This window comes from Buteo buteo, chromosome 4 (assembly GCF_964188355.1).
Source record: "Buteo buteo chromosome 4, bButBut1.hap1.1, whole genome shotgun sequence".
NCBI classification, from domain to species: domain Eukaryota; kingdom Metazoa; phylum Chordata; class Aves; order Accipitriformes; family Accipitridae; genus Buteo; species Buteo buteo.
Genome location: NC_134174.1, coordinates 49,655,939 through 49,664,549, shown reverse-complemented (window position 1 = coordinate 49,664,549; position 8,611 = coordinate 49,655,939).

Genomic DNA, 8,611 nt, shown 5'->3' with positions numbered 1-8,611 from the left:
GCTGTGTGCTTTGTTGTGGGGAGCGGTTGGAGAAGACAGAATCAGTTTTCTTAGTGATCTTCCCAATCATAATTTTTTTGTGCCCCCGTCTCCAAAAAAAAGACTAAAAAAAAAATTCCACTCCGAAGAGGCAGGCCCAACTTCATTTCAACATAATTACCTTGCATTCAGTTGAACTTCAGCCCTTCTGTACACTAACTCTTCAATCTAATTGTTTGATTAAACTCGTATTTCCTCCAGAAAGGTACATAAATAAGTGAATTGTTGAGCAAATTAAGAATACTTAACAGCATTGCATCTGAAAAGTAGTTACGCTGATTAAATTTTCTGTCCTTGAGGATTTTCAGGAAATTACTTTTGATCGTCAATAACACAATTAAGTAAACTACACGCACATTAGCATGAATAATTGATAAGAAATTATGTATTACCACGAAGCACTGATTTAATAATTCATGATGCGACACTCTAGTGACTGTGCAAAACTGGATAACATCGACAAGTCTGCCTGATGTTGCTGGAAATGCTGCAAATACAAACAAGTCCATAGTTTTGTTGTACAATAAAGAAAAGTATCTGATGCATGCTGTAGTTTCTGTTCGTTTAATACTTGAATAAATTTAGAAAGAAGACCCCCAAAAGTTCTGTACTGTTTTCATTCAGATCAATTTCTCTGTCCAAGCATCTGCTCTCACATTGATGACTGCCCAGTTCTGCTTAGACCACAAAGATGTTGCAGAGTGGGGGAGGCTCTCAGATTCACAGCTGGAACCTGCTGGGTGTCTCAGAACTTGCAAAATTAGGGGGCTCAAAGTTTTGCAGAGCCTCCTTTTAAGAGCAAAGTGGCATTAGTCCCCCTTAAGCCTGATCCTAAAGTCTTTTAGACTTTTCAGTGTCTGCTGTGTCTGTGATTATAATTATTCAGTATGATTTTGTGGGTAGTTGCTCTAAGAAGTCAGCCATAAATGAAGTTTTCGGATTTGCATGTTTTGAATCTGCACAACACTGTGTTTAACCCTAGGCCAATTTGCCAAGAATTCTTGTGACTTCCCTAGGGGAGGCAGATACATATTTGCATTCTCGTTAGCATGTTGGGGAAACCAGGGCACCATGACCCACATTTTCCTTTCAAGTTTTGGTCTGAAACCTGTCTGCTCAGGGCAGCATAGCCCAAGGGAACTTGCTGGAGGTCACTGAGCAGTAGCACAAGGGCAAGAGCAAACTCAAGAGATCTGTGTCTCAGTTGTGCCTGCTTCTAGACACCAGACCCTGCTCCCTTCCAGATGGACTGCCCACCACGGATGAGCCACCTACCTTCTTTCTGTGCTATCATATATCAGGGCTCTGCCACTTAAACCACTCCTGTAATGGCCATCTCAGTAGCTCTGATTAAGTCTGGCATTTAAAAGTTTATAACTCAGCTATAAAAAGTCACTCAGGCTGAACCCCAGCATGAGATGCCCAAGCACAAGGGGATGATTTACATGCGAGCTATTCCAAAATCAGCCTGCGTGATATTTTTTTCAGTTCTGTGAAGGAAAAATGGAAGCCCAAGGTTTGAGAGACGGATGTAAGACAAAGATGTTTTGTTTAACAACTGCTTACTGCATTGTCACTAGATGCCTTGCAGTAATTCTCTGTGAATTTCCATACTAGCATGAGCTACACATAGCATGAGCAGTCTCTGTGCAAATGCCACTTGCGCGATTTTGGCAAAGCGTCTCCAGTCCTGAGCTCTTTTCTCAAGAAATCATGGACATCCACAATGTCCAGATTTCCCCTCATCCCCCACCTTCCCGGCTCAGACCATTTCCCGACATCCTCACTCACCGCTCTGCGGAAAGCCTGCAGTCCTGCCTCCAGCACTGGTGCTGACTGTCAGCCTGTGCCGTCCCCACGCCACAGTCCCTCCTGCCCTGCGCAGACCCCTGCCCCAGCGCTGAGCCTGGCACGGGGGAGGCTACGGCAGAGCCAGCTGGGGAGTCGATGCTCAGGACCTGTGTGTGGGGTTACTGCAGCGTGTTGGTCTGGGTTCTGTTAATGGGGGTTGATGCGAAGCGCCAGGCCATGGGACCTTCTTTATAAGGTTGCATGCCATTCTCTCAGCTCTCCATGCTTTTTATCTTTTGCACATCTATTTAGGCCTCCTTATGCCTACATACGCTATAGCAGGAAACGTGGAGCCGAGAATGCACCTTCGCTCAGTTATGCCATAGGCTAGTCCTTCCTACACTCTATGCTGGAGAGTAATGAGATTGTTAGGCTAATTGGCTCTTTATTAAGAGTGTTATTTACAATGATGCTGAAGGCCATGTGCATGCAGAAAAAGGTCTTGGTATACCATTAAACTCTTCCTTCTTGCAGTCGGCGCCCTCTCCTCTGTGTTCGCCACAGGTTGCTGCCCTTGGTGAGTTTGGGCTGAACTTCTCTGCACCTCCCAGAGGACTCCCCCATCCTGTGCCAGGGCCAGGGAGAAAAGCCTGCTGGTAGGGCTGCATCTCTGGGAAGTTTGCACTTCTGCAGCGCGCTTAAGCTTTCTGCTTCCCTGCAGCAGAAAGAAGCCAGCACAGTGTGGGAGGAAGTTGTTTGCTGCCGGGTGGACCACGAGGGAGCAGGGGATGGAGATGAAATGCTTGTGGTGTGCTGCTATGGCACATTCTCCCTCTAAAAGAGCTGTTATTCAATAAAGATCCTGTTGTGCCTGGCTGTTTGTGTGGTAGAAGCAGTGTGTGAAGCAGGGGAAGTGAGAAGCCCTGAATTGATACCCGAGCTCCGAGTACATAATTCAGACCTCTCCATTGAAGAGTTTGACACTCCTGCCATAAATAAAAGAGCAGGAGAGTACAATAAACATGCTTTATTATTTCCAGTTAAAAACTTCCTTTGCACTGTAGTAAAATATTGACTTCAGGTGACCATATTACCACAAAATATGATCTTTTCCTGATACCAACCAAAGAAGCCTTTACATAGATCTGGCCTGTGAGAATGAGAATTTCATTGGTATGTAGCAAATCCAGCCTTATTTGACAGTCATGTGTCAACAATATTTTAATAATCCAACCACAACGTCCTTGTTGCCAGCCCTAAGCTCTCTGTCACAAGACAAGTAGGTGCTGGTCTGCTATCTCAGAAGTCTGAGCACCATTTTTTGGAGCTGTGACGTATCTCCTGTAGTAAACTTGTATTTGTTAAAACTCACCAGGATTTAAAGTATTGGCCTGAATAACTCTTCGAGTATTTAATCTTGATGGTTTCTTCTGTAGTCAGTGCTTTTTCAACACTGCTGTAACATCCACAACATGAGACAGAGAAGGAAAAAACCACCAACAACTGTGTCATTTTAGCCAAGAAGAGCAACAAAAGGCAGCTCTTTTTCTGTAGGCTGAATCACTTTCAGATCTAATGTCCACCACACATCTGTTCTGATGGGCCTCCAAGTTACCTTGCATCTGTATTTTCTCATAAAAGATGACAGCAACATTGAAGCTGCTTCTGGTCTTGGACAGTTGACAGTTTATCTAAATTGCCCTACTGTCTCATGGAGCACCTCAGACTGCGACATCTCTGTTTTTGTACAGAGGAAATAATACCCACTTCTCTGGGCTGGTCTAATGGCAGGGTGGTTGTTACTGCCCTGCTTTCTAAGCCCCTGCACAAGCCAGAGTACTGTGACATTAATGCCATACACAGGTGGACACCTGGAAGTATGTCATCCTTCACGATTTACCAATCTTCTGCCCCATGGATGGCCTCGACATATATGGTTCAGTAGCTGCCAAGGTCTATTCTGGGATGCAAGTTCCTGCGTACTCTGATCGGTGCCCTTCAGCCCAGGTTCAGAGACCTCTGATAGTATGATCAGAAAATGCACCCTGAGAGCAGCCATCAGAAGGCGGCCCAGACACAACCAGTCTGAGACACTGGACCTTGGGACTGGTCAAGGCCAGGAGAAACTTTTAATTTCTAATTAAATTGTGCTTGCTTTGTCAGATGAGCCGGTTTACCTTTCAGTTCTCCTGCTTCAGAATTTTTGTTTGTTAAACTCCAGCATTCAGTATTGGCCCTAGAGACTAACACTTGCTATAGTGGCAAATTTATTAGAACTCCCCTAGGTATTGAATAGGCTGAGGTTTTTTATTATATGCACACAGCTTCTTTACACCCGCACTGTACATGAGCTGATGTGTTAAATAAGATCCAAAGCCCATTAAATGAAGAAGCCCATCTCTGCAAAGAAGACTCCCCAGGAACCTAAATTCTGCCTGTTAAGTCACAGCTGGCTCACCCTTGCTCCGTCGTGCTGGCTGAAGCCATTAGGTTTTGGCAGATGCTTGAGAACCAAGACGCTGATGTGATCACCAGTCCTTGGCACAGCAAGGGATAGGAGTGTCCCTGGGAGTTGTTTGTTTTTATTAGAAATATTTCTATAGCAGTGCACAAGAAATTGGCTGCTGGCAGGGAAGGAAGATGTACAGAAGAAAAAAGCTAGTCCTATCTATCTTCTGAACCATTACTTGTGTTTAGAGATAAACCTAACTAAGATTGAGGCAGAGGTTCTCCAGGGAGGATTTCACAATCACCTTTCGACAGGGATCAGAAAGGAAGGTTTCAAAATCCCACTCAGAAAGCGAAATACCTGAATACTTCTCCTGTGGGGCTGAACCTGGGAGTAATCCAGATCGATGTTGCAGCTTGCTGTTCAGACAAATAACACAGACAAGCAGCCAGACATTCGTGTGTGTGTGCATGCACAAACTGCAGCTTCATCTCTTTTTGGTGGGGTTTCCCTCCATGGGACTCAGGACCTGCGTTTAGGTGAGTCAGCTTCATGCTCCCCACAGAGCTGTTTCTCTGTCAGTGAAGCTCAGGACTTGCCGCATGTTTTATCCCTACCTCCACTATGAGGCTGTGGGATGGAGCTCACAACCTGGGTCCAAGCTGGAAGGAAAAGAAGGAAGGTTTCTTACTCAGTGCTTTCTTACTAGTTATCCCTTTGCACTGTGCCCAGCCATTCTGAGCCCTACGTAACTTTTTTTCAGTGCAGATGTACCAAAGGGAGGTATTTCTTACTAAGGGGTCCCCTTTTTTAGTAACCAAACCAGCCTCCATAGCTTGGGAGACTTGCTGTCCCCTCAGTGAGGGCTCATGAGCCATCTGGGACCCCTCAGTACCTCTGGGTCACCCTGCTGCTCAATGCCACACTGACTCGGCTGCATCACATCATCACCAGAGATTAGGAGCAGTACAGCTGAAGATACAAGTGACACTCTTTGCCCCACACAAAGGGATCACTAGATCTGCACTGAAATTTTCTTTTGAGGTAGTGTTGGTTGGATTCAATTTGTTTTGTTAAAATGCCATAGGTCTGCTGCTCTGTACAAATGTCAAGTGTCTGGAGAGCTGCTGAGGCTGGGAAGCCTCGTTTATGGGAAACTCTGGAAATCTTCCAATTTCTGCCCAGTTCGGATCAAATAAAACTTTTTAAACAATAATCCAGTGAGTTAAGAGCTATGCCTTTGCACCAGCTCGATGAATCAGGTACATATTAAAATTACTTTAGTGACATTGGCACTTTTCTGTTCTGTAATACACCATTTGCCAGACACTGTGAAAATCAGAAAGGAGTGAATAAATGAGAGTCATGTTATTAATTAGATTTTAGAATTACATTAATGAGCCAGGAAAGGAGGAGCCAAGGTACTGAAGACACCTTGTTCCTACTGCCACCGCATGGGCAGGTGATTTAGCCTTGATTTCATAGCTCCTGCATGTCAGGATGGATATATCTGGGCCACAGTTTAACAAGGCCTGTTGGAGAGCAAACCTTAGCATGTGCCACAAAATGGGCTTGCATTGGCCAGATGTTACTTTTGTAAATGATGACACCTTTTAAGTACATTGCTCTTCCCTTCACCCTCTCCCCCTGCCCTCTGCCTGGGACCCTCCCTCTTCCTGAGCTCAGGATCTCACTGTTCTATCAGCAGGAGGGAGCATTTTGGGCTCGCTGCAGGCGGACCGGGAAGCCCTTGTGAAGTGCTTCTCCTGGCAGAGACAGCAATAAGCAGCGAGGGGGAGAAAAGTCTTCAAACAGCCCAGCATGGTATGGAAGATGATGTCTGCTGTGTGCTGCATTAGTTAACGGTGTATACACAGCAATGTGAGCATTAATTTGGAGGAATTAGGAATGAGCGAGGGTTTAGTTTGATTCAGGCTGAATTTAAGATTAGCCAGAATAAAAAGCACACGTTGGGATCCATGTGGTTTTACCTATGGCCTCTGAGGATCACGGGCTTCCTCCTGCTCAGCCGTATCAAGCATATGCGACCTTGACTGACAATGTTGTTCCAGCAAAAGCTGATAGTACAGATGCAGTCACATGTACAAAACCTTTGTTTTACCACTTGGGTCCGATTTATTTACAGGGTGGTCTTACTGCCATGGTACAAAGCTCAGTTTTACTGACAAAGCTGTGCTCCCTGAAGGAGTGCTTCAAGCACAGTAGGAATATACCATTGCTTTTACATTAGTGCCACTCTCACAGCAGGAATGTGGCTGGAAGCTTTTCAAGGACCAGGCTGTTGTTTGGGTTTTTCAGATGAGAAGCGTAAAAATTGACAAGTGTAAACCACGTGGTTCGTGTCCTACTGAGCACGATCAGATAACCTCTCTTAGTATACTCCAGGGATGCAGATAATGCACACCATTAAACATGTCTTGGATGCCCAGAAGGATATAAAACTACAACCAGGTTCCTCTACCACTTGAAAACACAGTTAGCAGCAGGAAGAGCCCCCCCTCAGTGTTAATAACAAGACCGTCAGCACGGAGCTGGGCGGATGGCAGCTGTATCCAGAGATACGGACAGTCCAGCACAAGAGGGAGCTCCACAGTGGCTCATCGGTGGGAGCCGACACTAGGAGCAGTTGTCTGTGACTGGACCAGAAACTGTTTTTCTCTCACATAGCCATTTTGCTGATGGTGATGTCTCTTCCTCATTCCAAACTGGGAAAAAAACAAACAAACAAACAAAAAAAACCAACCCCAAAACACAACCACTGGGGAAAAAAAGCCAAAACAATATTCACCTCAACAAACCACAAAGTAATAAACCAACTTGGACTACTGGAAACATTCTGAGATATTTGAAAACTTTTGCTTTAGTTTCAGCTTCTTAATACATGTTTTTAAATGAATGATTTCTTTAGAAAGTTGTTTCAATCCAAAAGAAAAGGTCTAGGACTGTTTACTTATACATATATGTAAACAAATGGGGACTTCTCAAAAATTTTTCAGCAAATTTCCCAGCTCAGAAGACAGCGTTTGAAAAAAACCACCCCAAATGTGCTTTTTTTACCAGCAATTTCAGTGTTGTCAAAGCAGCGGGGTTTTTTTTCAGCAGAGAAGCTCTTTTATTGGAAAATTCCTGCTAAGGTGCGGTGGTGTGACTTGGCTGTGTCAGTAGGTTTTTGGGCCAGTACTCCAGCTGGTATTTGATCCTGCTCGGTTTATGTTAGGGCTCATCTGGTTGCTAAGGTAGGAAGTTTACTGTTAGTAGGATCAGTGCTAGGGCCAGTTATGCTGCTGGGTTGGATGGTTGGGGCTGATCCTGTTGCCAGGAGAAGTGTTTGTTGTCTCCCGTTGATAATGCAGTGGTTTCGTGAAGGGGGAGTATTAAGCAAAAGGGCTTCTCCATCTCCCTTTACAGTCCCGTGTGGCTCAGCCTGGGGGACTGCTCAGGACTCACCAGCTGTACCACCTTTAGCAAGGGGAATCTGTGAGGGCGACCACTAGCTCCTCCAGCAGAAGAGATGGAGGTATGGGGGCATCCCACATGCACCCCCCTAGTCCTGGCAAGAGTACAGAAAGAGGCAAACATTCACCTCCCCAGGGCAGTGGACCATGGGAAGCCTAGGGGAAAATGGAGCTTCCTTGGGGCAGACCCTGCAAGTAACAGAACACGCGGACTGACAGGTGGGAGATGCAAAGGACAGTTCAAGGGCACTGTTTAGATCACATCCAAACGCTTCAGTAGAACATGAATACTATATCTATAATTATATACAGACATGTAGACATACCTAGATACATCCATGTATGGATGTATTATCAACAATAACATTGTCTTATAATGCAATATGACATTCTTCTTTCATTTCTTTCTGACTTTTCCTTTGGGAAAGTTCACAAAGCCACAGACGGTTTTGGCATGGAATATTCTGAAATGTTTTCATCCACATTCCTTGGGCAGGGACACAGTCTCGGGAGACCTGATCCAGGCAGGCAGGCAGCGCATGCCAGCAGAAACCGATTCTGCCAACAGACTTTCAGCAATCTCAGTGCAATCGAAGAAAGGGTCTCTCTTGGGCCAGATCCATTTCACATCCTCTGCAGCTTATCCGTGCTGGGAATAGAAAGAAGGATTGCTATTTATCTCAGCCTGTCTGCCATCTGCGGCCTGTCAATGTAAGGAAGATCCTGAAGAAGGCCACCTTAGCTCACCTGAAATGCTTCACGTTGTTGGTGACAACACTGGCATTTCTGCCATGGCAATAAGCAGGGGGGCCATTTTTGTGTGCTCTGAATACTGCCATTCTCCTACGCCAGCTTT